Genomic DNA, 16062 nt, shown 5'->3' with positions numbered 1-16062 from the left:
TTTGAAACTAGTTGAGGGGAGGGGATCTTCTAATCAGAACATTTCATTAAAATACATTCAAATGTAAGGTGATAAAAGACTTTAACTGTTTGAATAGCAAACTAAAATCTGGCTTCAGATTAACACAATGCACTGAGCAATTGCTTGAAGTTTTGAACAGAGTTATTTTTTAATGTCACAGTAAAACATTAGTTAGAAACAAATAATTGCAACCCTCATAAGAATAATGAAATGTTTATCTGTATAACTAGAGGCTGCCAGTGCTTTTCTGTTTCATTGGTAACAGCATCTTAGCTGGAAAAATTATAGAGTTTATACTGTTTCTCCAGATACTCTCAATGACAGTAAGTATACTACTGCTCATCCTAAACTTTAGAGAGTGGATATCAGGTCTAACAGGAAAAGCAAAAGGCCATGCGAGCATAAGAACATTTTTCTTGGTGTAAAAATAATTGGTAAGTGATATGCCTTAAATTCAAATACTTCAAGCTATACAACCTGCTATTTGTAACATAACTGAACCCTAAGCCCAGAATACCCTTGGTGCTTGGTACTTTTGGAGGCTAATGTGAAGTGTCATTTTTCAAGCCTTAATTCCCTAAAGAAACCTAGTTGACAATTTTATCAGTTATGGTCATCACACCTGCACATTTGCAGTTTCCTAAAAGTTTCATAAAACTTCACACCTCCAGGTTTTAGTCAAGGTTTTCCAGTGTATTAGCCCCACTTTCTGCCCCACTGGTCAGACCCTGCTCCAGCTTCTACCCTTGGCTTAGATGTGGCCTTCTCTTGGACACTTTCTATGACACAGACCTTGGTGGCCTGACACCATTCTGCATGGGAGGTTATTCATAATGAGCTCTCAACAAGCCTTTATTAAACTGAATTTATCAGAGCAAAATCTTTGTTAAAGGAATAGAATATGCCAATTAGTAAAAGATTCTTTAATGAAAGCAGTGTTTATTCAAATTTAGTCATTTAATTATCACCTGTAGGATATCTGCTATATTTCAGTTCAGTTCAGTTCAGTCGCTCAGTCATTTCTGACTCTGCAACCCCACGGACTGCAGCACACCAGGCTTCCCTGTCCATCATCAACTCCCAGAGCTTACTCAGGGTCATGTCCATTAAGTCGGTGATGACATCCAACCATCTCATCCTCTGTTGCACCCTTCTCCTCTTGCCCTCAATCTTTCCCAGCATTGGGGTCTTTTCAAATGAGTCAGTTCTTCGCATCAGACAGCAAAGTATTGGAGTTTCAGCTTCAGCATCAGTCCTTCCAATGAAAATTCAGGACTGATTTCCTTTAGAATGGACTGGTTTACATACTACCTATGTGATCTACTTAATATTCATGAAAATTGACTTGCTTTATGAAAATTGCCAATAAATATGTTAACAAGTGCTCGACAGCACTAATCATGAGAAATATAAATTAAAACCACTTCACACTCAAAACACAACCACCAGAATGGCCAAAATGTCAAAGATGTGACATGAAGTGTAGTGATAAGGAGCAATTGGAATTCCGGGACATTGACAGTGAAGACCACTCTGGGCAAATTCCTGCCATGATCTTAGCTGAAGGCATGCATCTTCTGAGTCACTCATTATATTCTTAGTATTTATCCTACGCAAATACAGACATAGTCACCAAATGGCCCAATCAGGAATATTCATAGAAGCACTATTTATGAATACATAAATATCAAAAACAGCCCAAATGTCTTACCAACAGTAGAAATGGGTAAAAGGTTGTGATAATACTTATAAAATGGAATTTTATACAGCTCTGGAAATGAAAGAACTACAACTGCTTGTAATGACATGGATGGGTCTCATAAAAATAACTTTGACCAAAACGAGAGAGACAGAGAAAGGCTCATGCTATAGAATTCAATTTATATAAAGTTCAGATAGAACTATCAAACTCTCTATGCTATTAAAAGTGTGGATAGTGGGGAGTTATTACATTGATGGGCTTTCCAAGTGGTGCAATGTTAAAGAATCCACCTGCTAATGCAAGAGGTACAAGAGACACAGGTTTGATCTCTGGATTGGGAAGATCCCCTGGAGAAGGAAACAGCAACCCACTCCAGTATTCTTGCCTGGAGAACCCCAAGGACAGAGGAGCCTGGCCATGGGGTTGCAAAGAGCTGGACATAACTGAGCAACTGAGCACACACGCATTATACTGACAGAGGCATGAATGGCTTTCTGGGACTCTGGTACTGTTCTGTTTCCTGATCTGGGTTCTGAGCACCAGGATGTGTTTACTTTGTGAAAATCCAATCATCTACGGTTTCTGCATCTTTTCTGAGTATACAGTACACTCCAATAGAGTCCCCATTGGAAATTGGCTGAATTTTTAACTTTTTCATTTAAAATCAAGGTCATATATAGTTACTGAATAGCTGCTTGCCCCAAAGCAGCAAGTAAAAAGAAACAGGATGAAAGTCTTGCCTCTAGTCTCCCAAAGACAGCCAGCGTACAGAATCTAAAGAAGAATCCTTTCTTCGCTGGGTTGGCGGTACCTCATCGCCCTGCTTTCCATGAACTGAAAGGGGCTATTCATTCATTCCTTGAAAGCTACTTTGCATCAGCTAATATTTTGGGGACCAGGAACACACAGCGAACACAAAGGGGCAAAATATCTGCCACCATGGAATCCTCATTCTCATGGAGGAAGACAAGTAATAAGTAACAAAACAAACCAATATATAGCAAATCGGGTAGTGAAAAATGCTGTGATTAAAACAGAGTAACAGGAATAGCAAACAGAAGTGTCCAAGCATATTGTTACATAAAGGAGAGCCAACGGAGGACTCTCAGACCATCAGACTTTTGAGAAGAGACCTGAAGGGAGAAGCCGAGAGCAATTTGGGGAGCAGTATTTCAGCAAACGGGGAACTTGTTTTTCTGCGTTAGAGGAACAAAGTGACTGGAGGAAAGAAGCAGGAGATGAGGTCAACAAGATGGGGTCAACGAGATGCCCCCCATCAATAAGACGGGGTACAGGAGAAAGAGGAGAGATTACATAGAGCTTCAAGGTCATTTAAGAATGAGGCCAGGAGAGGGTCTGATCCAAGGAGGCATGTCGTGATGACTGTATTTTAAAACACTTTGTTTGCTTTGCTGAAACCAGGCTGAAGGCTGTATCTCCAAGTTAAGCAAACTGCATGCAATGACCTTCAAGGAGTCAACCCCAAAAACCACTTAAGAGTACCACATACTTGAGCAAATGGGTTTACTTTGCACAGGATTATGTACTTATTAATGCCATGGTCCTCCAACATTGTCATTCTTGTCTGAGTCTGGAGTTTATGCACTGTAGCTAAAAGTTACAGTAGTAGTATGAGCAGCATTAAGATTAATAAGTTAAGAAATCAGGTGAAGGTCATCGAGGCAACAACTTTGATTTGTTCCAATGTGGTTTTCCAAAGAAGCACAGTTAAGCATACAAAGATGTAGACTACACTAAAAATATATTAAATCCTAAAAACTCTAAGAAATCACCGATATTTGACCATTTTCACCTACAGAAATGTTAATTTTCTATAGTGCATTCTACAAACTTTATTTCAAGATTGAATGAGTTTCAGCATAAAGCAAGTGTTTTTTGGGGTGTGGGGTGTGGAGAGGCGTTGTGAAGGAGTAGGAATTGAAAGGAAAGGTGTTGTGTTTTACTGAAAGAAATCCAACTGCTCTTTGCATGTGTGCACACTTTGTCAGTCAGTCGTTTCTGATTCTTTGCAACCCCATGGACTGTAGCCCATCAGACTCCTCTGTCCATGGAATTTTCAAGGCAAGAATACTGGAACAGGTTGTCATTTCCTTTTCTAGGGGATCTTCCCAACACAGGTATCGAACCCACGTCTCCTGCATTAGCAGGCAGATTCTTTACCACTGAGTCACCCGGGAAGCCCAACTGCTCCTTAGTTCTCAGCAAAGATTATTTTCAAAATGTAAATCTGACACGTTTTATCTTCAGTCCACGGAGCAAACTATTTCATCACCAGAAACTGCTTCCATTTTATGCTGGCCTGTTTTAGAATTGATCAGAGTTGCTAAATTTATGTCTCACACTGGAGGACCTCAGCAATGAATCTTAAATGTTTGATAAAAGGCTTGATACTTACTTAATGAAACTCTCCAGCACTTCAAATACCTAAGTACTCTACAACTCCTTTTATAGCCCCTGGAATAAGCAAAGCTTGACAAAGTCAAGCAGCCTATATTTTCTGTATTTTCCCGCTTCTTTCTGCTCTTTCGCACCAGACACTCGTCCCAATCAACACTGGAAGGTGTCATGTTTTCACTGTTGTCGCTGGAGTCTGGAATACTGCTAGTAGGTTTATGGTTTTGCTTAAGGAAAGACTTCTGTTTGCATGATCTTAGAGAGGAGAAGTGTGTGGGTAACTGAATTACTCCTTTAAGGATTCTAAAAATGACTACTGTGGTTGACAAGGAAACCTGCTAAATGCTACCTTCCATTTCCATATTTCATGAAAGGGGAAGTCTTTGTAAATTTTTAACAATGTTCTTAATTAAACGTGTTAAACAAAGGTAAATATAGCATAATGGCCTATGGAGGTGTATGGGAGTAATAAATGAAAACTACAACTAGAGACAAAAAGATCTTTCAATAGATACCAAGAGGATCTTTGTTTAATGTGCTTTGCGTTACCAAAGGAAACAGATCTGTCAACATCTTAGAAGGGGAAAAGGAACTGAATGAAAAGAGGCATTCCCCCCTTGGCACGGCTTCAACAGGCAGACCCCCTGTGTTTCATCATCTTTGCCTTTTCTTGTTCCTATGTTTGTGTGAACAAACAAGAATTACTCCTACTCCTCCAAACGTGTATGCCAATGCCTTCTTTCATCGTGGTAAAAAGTGAGTGAGTGGTCTCTCGGTTGTGTCCGACTCTTCGCGACCCCATGGACTGTAGCCCACCACGCTCCTCTGTCCATGGGATTTTCCAGGCAAGAGTATTGGAGTGGGTTGCCATTTACTTTTCCAGAGGATCTTCCCGACCCAGGGATCAAACCCAGGTCTCCTGCACTGTAGGCAAACGCTTTACCATCTGAGCCACCAGGGAAATCCTTATGGTAACAAGGTTGGACATTTTTCTGAGACTTAGTTTCTTGATCTATAAAATGGGGATAAAACAGAACCAGGAAGGTTCTGAAGACTAAGTAAATATCCTATGGAAAAGTACCTAGCATAGCACTTGCATGGAATGCAAGTTCCAATCTCTTTAAGGGGATATAATTTTGTTCAAACTTCTATGGATGCTGAGGAAATGATATCAGCTTCTGCACAACTTTTAAAAACTTTTTATTTTATATTGGATTCATGGGGTCACAGAGAGTCGGACACGACTGAGCGACTGAACTGACTGACTGACCGATAGCCATACATATACAGGTATCCATTCTTCCCCAGGGCTTCCCTGGTAGCTCAGTTGGTAAAGAATCTTCCTGCAATGAAGGAGACCCTGGTTCAATCCCTGGGTCAGGAAGATCCCCTGAAGGAGGAAATGGCAACCACTCCAGTATTCTTGCCTGGAAAATCCCACAGACAGAAGAGCCTGGTATGCTACAGTCCGTGGGATCATGAAGAGTTGGACATGACTGAACACACATGCAGAAGGAAGGAACTTATGCTGACTTTACTAGAAACATAAGAAATCTTCCACTCATTTCAAGATAATGCATTAGAATTCATGAATATTTTGGCTAAGGGCTTAATGGACATCCCAGAGTCCAGAGCTTGTGCCAAAAGTGAGTGAGTGGCTTTAAGCTGCTCATCACACAGGACTTCTCCCCAAGATGTGGGTCAAACCTCTTTCAACAGCTTTCACCAAGGAGAAGCTTGCTCTAAGCTTCTTCATATTTAGCCCTTTCTTACACTGGTTTATTACCTGTCATCCTCTTTGGTCTTACCTTTCCTTTCCATCTCACACTGTGGGATTTTCACCTTCCCATCACCTCCACTCTTCCACCATCTTCCCTTTAAGTCATAACCAAGCAGTACTTTTCGTCTTTATTCGTCTGTTATGCTTTCCATCTTTTAACAGTTTTGTTAACTTGTTTGAATACTGCATGATAGAACTCTACCTTAAGCCTGAACTAAACTCCGGCATGATTTATGTATGTAAGAAAAAAATATTTTCATTTGAGTTCTTAACTGGAATTACTTCTCTCCCATCAAGTGGAATTTAAATTGTACCTTCATGATAATTAATCGGATATGTTCCTGAGCTCTGTAGCTATCTGAGAAAAAAAATTAACCTCCTATTATCATTTATTATATAGCATTAGGATGCCCATAGCAATAATAGAAACCATTGGGAAAATCTACTGTAGTATAATGGGAATATTCCCTAGGTCATAGGAAAAGTTTGGTTGGGAGGCTAAAACTTAGGGAAGCTGGAATCCAACCAGGATATTTGGACTAAAAACCCATGCTTAAGAATTAGGAGATAGAGAAAAATTTCAGCTCTAATTCACCAGCCATGTAACTTTGGACAAGAACTCTGACTGTCTGGGTCTCTATTTTCTTACTCATAATGGTGGTACTCGTACTTTATGCCTACTTGACCCACGAGAGTTATTGTGAACAGAGACTGCCTTAATGTTAATGAAAGCACATTGTAAAACCCCACAGAACTCTGCAGTACACAGTAGTAGCTATACAAAATCACTCTTTGCCCAACTCACTTGCTCTATACTTAAGCGAACATACATGTACACACACATACATGGATGCATGTGAATGGCTGTGCCCAAAGACTCAACACTTGTCCTTTCCAGTCATTTCCAACAAGAAGACCATCTGTGATTTGCACAACTCATTACTGTTAGTAAGGCTGTCTCCGTGCTTCCTGAAAGAGCTAATGCAAGGATATTTTTTTAAGTAGTAAAGCTGCTGAGAATGCAGGTTTTCCAAGTTGGATACTGTGTGCTGCAAAAATGTCAAGTCACTGAAAAAGAGCTTTTGAGAGCACATGCCTGAAGAATTTTCACACTGCAAAATTAAGGGCTTTTGTTACCCCTTGTACAGTTTGACTAAAAATCAGCAGCTAAGAACAAACCACAAAACAAGCAGATTCAGAAATCCAACCAGAAGAAATGACAGATTGGAAACCTATGCGTTAAAACAAGAAAACAATCCCTTGGGGTATAGAGTATGCCAATTACAGCCTGCTCTGTTACAGCTGTAGCCAAACTATTTGTTTTTTGTGCCCCTACAAACAAGGATTAAGACATAAAATATCATTAACGTGGGATCACAAATTACACAATCTTCTTTTACAATTCAAAACCAGTGCAAAAGTTTCAACAGAAGTATTCTTCGGGAGTGCAAATTGGCATTGGAACCATTAATGGGACAGCAAAACCAGAAACCTTGCTATAATAAGATGTTTCTAGCCCTGTATCCATTCTAAGATATTGATGCTGTCCTATCTTGGAGATTCAGAGAACAGAAAATTCAAGAATTGAGTCAAAGGTACAACGATATGTAGAAATGGTTTGCTAGAAATTCTCTTATTAAATGCAACTGAATTCAAAACTGTGAAGAGCAAGGCCAGTTGTATATAATATCAACCAAATAGAAGCATACATGAATCCATTGCTATGATAACCTAAATTTATAACAAAAATACTAGAAGTTAAATCCAAAACCAATATGCCTCTACAGAGTTCAATAAACCCTAACGAAATGGTTAGCCTTTCTTAATTGACCCTTCATGAAAAAGACATCAAAATCCTCAAAGTTTGCCAGGTGGTTTATTTATATCTTCATGCTTCTACCAGCCCAGAGAAAAGAGGCTGGAGAGAAGCATTTTTCATCAGGATACTTACCACCAGATCAACTGAATTCCTACATTCAGAGAAATTCAGTCTGTTCACCATTTCACTCCTAGGACTTAGCATGCCTGCATGTGTTGTGTTTAGTCATTGCAGTCGTGTCCGACTCTTTCCGACCCCGTGGACTGCAGCCTGCTAGGCTCCTCTACCCATGGGATTCTATAGGTAAGAATACTGGAGTGGATTGCCAAGCCTTCCTCCAGGTGATCTTTTCAACCCAAGGATCAGACCCAAGTCTCTTAATGTCTCCTGCATTGGCAGGCAGGTTCTTTACTGCTAGCACCTGGGAAGCCCAGGACTCAGCATAATTCTTGGCATATTGAAAGCACTTCATAAATAAACTGTTAAATGAATGAGTGGTTTCATGATAGAAAAAAGCCGCAAGAGATATTACAAAAATGCAAGCAACTTCATGTATAAAGTCTATGAAAATAAGCTAAAAGAATAACTAATTTTGGACAGTTTGGGGTCAGATGTAATAATCAATTTATACATCCCCACTCAATCATGGTAGCTTCAAAGCTGAGACAAAGGAAATTATTCCACCTCCATTATCAGCAGTATAATAAATTGGAACGTTTCTTTTTTCACTAAATTTAGTCTTGTAATTTCTAAAAATACACTATACAGTCTTGATAAATTGACGTCCCTATGGTGGCATGAAGTGAAAAGATCAGGACTCTGTAATCAAAAATTTGAGCTCAAGTTCAGGATCTACTGATTTTAAGTAATCTAATATTAAATAATTTTCTTGATTTGAAGTTCTACTTTATATTTTTGATCATTCCTATTAAGAATTTGCATATTATCTTTCTACTACAAAGTTTCAAAATATTAAGTCAACAGTATTAATAGTAAAAATTTTTATGAGCTTCCCCTTCCGTGTACTTTCCAATTATACCACTATATTGCAAGCATTCACTTTTAAATTACACAAATTTCCAATTTATTTCAGTTTTTGCCTTGGAACTTCAAAGCCTTTCAACTGGAAAATCCTGGAAGTAGAAACACATTACGCAAATCCAAAGATTAAGGCTTGAAGGATTTGGAAGTCAAATTCTTAAAAATGTTGAACAGTCTTCTGTAATAACCCACAGAGATAGAATTTAATTGTATTACCTTTTGATGAAATGATTTGTAACATGCTATTGCCACATCGAGTGCATTCTGTTTATTCATCTTAGGAAGAAGAAATCAGAATAAATAAGCACTATTTTAAGACTTCAGGCATCTATACAACATTGCTGATTAAAGGAATCTATTTTTAACAGGATCTCCTATTACAAACTATCCGTATAATGCATATAGACTAGCTGATTAAAATGTAGTTTTGCCTATGCACAACATAAGGCAACTCCAAACTTAATCAAGATAGCTTCTATAGGTAACAATGATCTGAGCCAAAACCCAATGGTTTACAGTTAAAATGCCAAGGTAGAACAACAATCTCCTGTGTTAATTTCCCCAAATGAATACATGATAAACAGAAAAAGAAGTTATAAAAATATAGGTCTCTCATTTACATGTTAATTCAGAAGCTTGAGAAAAAAAATCACTCCATTTAATTCATTGTTTCTTTACCTCTTTAAACCAACCTGTCCTGTTGATGAATATTAAAAAATCCTTAAGTCATTCTACATATTTTCAAATAAAAATGTTGCTTGGTGGGTTTTACATGTAAGATTGCATATTGATTTTATTCTTGTGTGAAAAGGATTTTTCAACCTGCCCCATGTAGCTTCTAATTAACTAGTAAAATACAGTACACTATGTCCCCCTCAATTTGAGGATCTCTGGGAAATCTGTTATAATTTTCTTCAATTCACATAATAATGGTTTAATATACGACAGTTATGAAGTGTTTTCCCGACACAACAAAGTTGGATTTTAGACCTTCTTCAGATAAACATACCATAAATGTTTAAAATTACATTAAATAAGTCATTGGTCTCCTTCCCAGTGACAACTCTATAAACCTGCATTTACCTGTCCCCATAATTAAAAAACATTTTCCTATCATAGAAAAGGGTATGATCCTCCTCGTGTTAAAACTAATCTCTCCATGTGTTTTCTGAATCCAACTGCATCCTCTCTCCACACCCGAGGTTTCAGTGTACTAACCATTCTCTTCCCTCCTATAAATCCTGAATCAACTGACCAATCAGGATTGGAGTCAGGGGGCCCATCGCAAGCTGGCAGCCTGGAGCAGCATGGGTCCTGGTGAGGCTACCCCACGTTCAGAGAACATCATGAGGATGCCGTGGGCTTCGTGTCCCAAAGAGAGAAAGCAGAGGAGGTGGGACCGGACCCCTGCAGTCCTTTCCACTGTCTGAGAAGTCACTCTTCTTTCTCTGGAGAGGTAGAGATACACAGAGCCCAGGGTCTCTTCTAAATCCTTCAGAAAAGAAGGAAGTCTATCTTACACACACAAGCAGGGATGCAGGCAAGGCAGACAAGGTTCCTCCGACATCTTTTTCTCAACTGCACTCCTAGGTTATCTGCTTCCATCCTGGTCATGAATCCCCCACCAGCATTCAACCAGGTGCTAATATCTCTCATCACTTCAAGAAGTCCTTTTCTTCCTTAGGCTACCATCCCATTTCTGGATTTCCTTTCTCTCTATTCATCACTGTGCAATCCTCCCCAATACTGCCTCACACTCAGTGCTCTCACTAAACAATTCATTGTGGTTTTCAATCATTTCACACAGTCAAAGGTTACTTTTTTTTTGGTTTTCATCACTCTTAGCCTTAGAATGGCAGGATGTTTGGTGGATATGCAAAGCACAAAGGGTAAGGTAATGGACTCTGGATGGAGTTAGGAGCCTGGGTCCAAAACCTGGCTCCTTATTATGGGACCTATGGTGAAATTACTTAATCTCTCCACAGTTTATACTCATTTGTAAAATGAACTTAATAACTGTATTTACCTTGAAGGATTATTAAAAGGGTAACTAAAACGCAGAGACATTACTTTGCCAACAAAGGTCTGTCTTGTCCAGGCTATGGTTTTTCCAGTAGTCATGTATGGCTTTGAGAGTTGGACTGTGAAGAAAGCTGAGCACCAAAGAATTGATGCTTTTGAACTGTGGTGTTGGAGAAGACTCTTGAGAGTCCCTTGGACTGCAAGGAGATACAACCAGTCCATCCTAAAGGAGATCAGTCCTGGGTGTTCTTTGGAGGGCCTGATGTTGAAGCTGAAACTCCAATACTTTGGCCACCTGATGTAAAGAGCTGATTCATTTGAAAAGACCCTGAATCTGGGAAAGATTGAGGGCAGGAGGAGAAGGGGATGATAGAGGATGAGATGGTTGGATTGCATCACCGACACAATGGACATGGGTTTGGGTGGACTCCGGGAGTTGGTGATGGACAGGGAGGCCTGGTGTGCTGCGGTTCATGTGGTGGAAAAGAGTCAGACACGACTGAGCAACTAAAGTGAATTGAACTTCATCCATATAAATATTCAACATGATTTGTACTAGTACATCTAAGTATTCAACCTTTTTTTTAAATGGCCCCTTTACATTGAAACATTTTAGCTTAGAGCCCCTGACACACAACACTTTTAAAATTCCTTTTATCCACCATTCCTTAAAAAGTTCCTTCTTTTCCCCTCTTTCAAACTTCAGTTCTGGAATATCCAGGGGACTAAAAGAACTGGGCCTCCCTCTGCTTTGCATTCACTATCTCCCTAAATATTCTCATCCATTCCCTTGGAAGAAAGATTTCTATGCTGAAAACTCCCATATTTATACCTCCAGCCCACACTTTCTCCAGAACAGCAAACTTAAATATATAACTAGCTACTTGGCATTATCCATTACCTGTGGCACTTCTTAAACTCACCATGTCCCTAAACACATTCAGTTCAGTTCAGTTCAGTTCAGTCGCTCAGTCGTGTCCGACTCTCCGCGACCCCATGAATCACAGCACGCCAGGCCTCCCTGTCCATCACCAACTCCCGGAGTTCACTCAAACTCATTACTGATCCCTAAATTCACCCCAATCTCCTTTCCTCTCTTCTTCATCTGCAAATGGCACCAACACCTCCAGTTATTCAAGCCCGACAACTGGAAGTTATATTGGTTTCCTTCCTTTTCAACAGTCTCCACTTCTAATTCATCAGCAAATTTTCTCCATTCTGCCTTCAAATTACACGTTAAGTCTCCCTACTTCTCTCCATCTTCACCACCACCTCCCTGGTTATCAGCCTTCTGGGTTACTGCCATAGCCTCCATGTTGGTCCCTCTGTTAGACTTTCCTCTCTTCCCACCTGTTCTTAAAGCAGCCAAACTAAGGATGTTAGGCCTAAAAGAGACAAGCTGTTTTCTTGCTTTAAAGCACTGAATGGCTCCAAACTATGATATGATGCATTTCTAAACTTTTTTTCATGGTCCCATAACTTAGCCCTGCATGTCTCCATCTCATAATTCATCTGGGGCTATTCTTCCTGCTCATGTTCTGGTCACATTGGTGTCCTTCAAGGTTCTTGAACACGCCAAGTTCTTCCCTGCCTCAGGACCTTTGCACATGCTCCCCCGCCCCTGACTGACTGAAATGCAGTTTGAGTTGCTGGTTGCTTCTCATTTTTTAAGTCTCCTCAGAAAAACCATCCCACATGATTCTAAATAGGTTGTCTTCTATCTCCTACCTTCCAGCCCCACTGAAGCTGTTCTCTGGGGTTCTGCCCATCTGCTCCTTATGGTATTTATCACCAAGTCTAATGATGCATTTGTTCACGTCCTTTTCTCTGTTCTGTCTCTCTCAAATCATGGTTCACCCTGGTGGGCCTGGAAGCACATGTCCTTTATCCACCTACCATGTGCCTTGCACAGTAAGTACACACCAAAAATATTTACTATACAAATAAGTGCATTGGTGAATAAATGAATAAATTATCCCTCTGCACAGACTCCAGACATGAACTTACTCAGAAGACTTATAGGGCATGAGGTTACGTTCATTCTCTCCAACTTCTTTCCTTTTCAGTTTGTCTCAGTCACAGTGTCCCAAATCTTTCTTAAGAAATTACCGTCACATCTCTTTGGTTGGAAAACCACAATATTCATAGCAGTTATGTGAAAGAAGAGCTGTCTCCTGATCTATGAGATGGGCTAATTTTGAAAGCTGAAAATTATGGTTGAATGCATCATCTAAGAAACAGGCTTGAGCTAGAAGATCCATTTAAACGTGTTGATAAACTGGCACTGTGCTAATGGGCATTTCACTCCTGTATTTTCCGGGTCTCATATTTTTGCAGCTGGTAAATTACATTAGGAGAAAAATCAAATGGAGATTGAATGCAGAGAAGCAAAGTATTACATATTAATGAGCCAGAGAAAAAGGGCAGTAGAGAAAAAACATATTCATATATATGTTAATTTCTAATTACATTAAGGACTGATAGAAATCCCTACATAACTCTATTTAAAAATAGTATATTCAGTCAATCATCATTAAAGAATAAGAAATAAAATCTGATGATGGCAAAAAGTAGCAATCTATATTTAATTATAGATTGGAGAACCTTTAAAATCTGTAGGGAGACTGAGTTCAACCACATAATTTCACAGTGGCATTAATGGAACTAATATTTCTTGAGCTCAGGCTGTATGTTAGGTAAATAGCCAATTATTGCCTTAAATTTGTCCACCATAAGCTACTTGAGGTCAGGAATTGCCTTATTCATATTTGGGCCACCACTGCCCTGACGGGCACATAGCAGCCATTAAAGGCTTGACTTCACCCAGGAATAAACTGAAGGACTGCTGCTGCTGCTGCTGCTAAGTCACTTCAGTCGTGTCCGACTCTGTGTGACCCCATAGACGGAAGCCCACCAGGCTCCCCCTTCCCTGGGATTCTCCAGGCAAGAACACTGGAGTGGGTTGCCATTTCCTTCTCCAATGTGTGAAAGTGAAGTCGCTCAGTCGTGTCCGACCCTTAGCGACCCCACGGACTGCAGCCCACCAGGCTCCTCCATCCATGGGATTTTCTAGGCAAGAGTACTAGTTACATACAAATGCCCCAGGAAAGGCTGCCTTTGTGTCTTCTTATGAACCCTTAGTTGCTCTCTATCACAAACTAGGTAATGGCAGTACAGTACTCTTCTGGGCTTCTTTTCAGACCAATGTTCTCAACTAGATTCTGCTTAACTGGGAATAAACCTGACTTAACACATGTAACCTGAACCTCATCATACTCATCTGTACCATGCTGGATATTACCCCTGTGATATTTGCCTAACATGTTTATATGTCTCTGTGTTCCCCAACATCTGCTGATTCCCATCTATGCTCAAGGCACAGTAGTAGATTTCAGGGATCTTACTTGCCAACATCAATACTCTGCATTTTGTTAGGCATTTAAAGCCAATGTTTTCTCTTATCAGGTGAGATATTTCATGGGTTCTTTGTAGTTCACTCCTTACTGGAGATCCCTCCTCTGGGGTTTCTTCTTTATGGGTCAATACAAAGCACCCCTCTGGGTCCTAACAGTTCCTATCCCAGGCCTCCATGTACACTATCATGTTATTTCTGCTGGGGTTATGGCCCTCCCCCAGACAGCCCTCTCAAACAAGATCTAAGACTCTTTCTTGCCAGATCTCTCTCTCTGCTATGGCGACATCTTGCTGATAAGAAACAAACCTTCCTTGCCCTGTAGATTTCAGCACATTCATGAGATGGCAGCTCTTTGTATTCCAGTGTCAGATTCTCCCTACTCTTCAATTTCTCTTACTTGAGTCAAAGTTGAACCCATTGTTTCCCCAAGTTCTCAGTGAAGCTCCCCATATAGATTTAAGGTGGGGTTGGGGGGTTGGATAGGACAAGATTCCCAGAACACCAGCAGCTCTCTCTAAAAAGCCTTTTCTAATCTCCAAACCGGTATAATGGTTAGTGGTGGGTGGTCAGCTGAGAGGCACAAAAGCTGTCCTTGACCATCAGCTTATCAAATCTCAATTAGGTGGTCTCATATTTCATTTTGAAATGAGTAACAGGTGTCTTGTCAGATCCAGTTGAACTACAGATAATGTCTAATTTTAACTTCCTGCTACAGATACACTATACCTTTATTACCCATTCTTAAGGTCATTGCTCTCTAAGAAAGGTTTGGAACCACCAAAGAAGGTAGTGATAGAATGGAGCCATACTTTAATTTCAGGAACATTTCTAGTTAAATATCATACACACACACACACATATATATTTAAATTGATTTTCAGCATATTCAATGAAAGCTTAATGAGCCCAATGCACTACATTAAGTGCTAGGGATACAAGGATGAAAAAAAAAAACCTGTTGCTTTCCTTCAGGACACAAAGAGGATGGATTTATAAAACAAAATTATAGAAAATGACAAGTACTCTGGTTACAAGAGGGTAATCCCTCCTCTACTTTGGATTTACCTTTAATTTCTAATATTCATGTGAATTAATTTCACATGAAACAATGGAAACAGTGACAGACTTTATTTTCTTGAGTTCCAAAATCACTGCACATGGTGACTGCAGCCATGAAATTAAAAGATGCTCACTCCTGGGAAGAAAAGCTATGACCAACCTAGACAGCATACTAAAAAGGAGAGACATTCCTTTGCCAACAAAGGTACGTCTAGGCAAAGCTATGGTTTTTCCAGTAGCCATGTATGGCTGTGAGAGTTGAATTATAAAGAAGGCTGAGTGAAGAAGAATTGATACTTTTGAACTGTCAGACTCTTAAGAGTCTCTTGGACTGCAAAGATACCCAAACAGTCAATCCTAAAGGAAATCAGTCACTGGAAGGACTGATGCTGAAGCTGAAACTCCAATACTTTGGCCACCTGATGTGAAGAACGAACTCATTTGAAAAGACCCTGATGCTGGAAAATGTTGAAGGCTGGAGGAGAAGGGGATGACAGAGGATGAGATGGTTGGATGGCATCACCAACGTGATGGATATGAGTTTGCGTAGGCTCCAGGAGTTGTTGATGGACAGGGAAGTCTGGCTTCCTGCAGTCCATGGGGTCGCAAAGAGTCAGGCACAACTGAGCAACTGAACTGATTACCAACATATTACAAAACAGAAAACTTGTTAGACCAAAATTGGCAAAATTAATCTCATTTCAAAATAAAGAGCAGAACTCTCAGTTGAACAAACTTATCTTTACAAGAAATGGAGGGTATCATCATCCATGTTCTGATTTTTCCAT

At 39.9% G+C, this 16062-nt stretch overlaps 1 protein-coding gene across 2 annotated transcripts in view; it reads right to left on the bottom strand.

Moving 5' to 3' along the window:
- Positions 1-16062, bottom strand: part of OXR1 (oxidation resistance 1) — a 523569-nt gene that overhangs the window by 259089 nt on the left and 248418 nt on the right. The window lies entirely within an intron of this gene.

The sequence above is a fragment of the Moschus berezovskii genome, chromosome 16 (genome assembly GCF_049115385.1).
Source record: "Moschus berezovskii isolate FMDL1 chromosome 16, NW_MosBer_1.0, whole genome shotgun sequence".
Taxonomy (NCBI): Eukaryota; Metazoa; Chordata; class Mammalia; order Artiodactyla; family Moschidae; genus Moschus; species Moschus berezovskii.
This window is presented reverse-complemented; position numbering and strand designations above follow the sequence as displayed.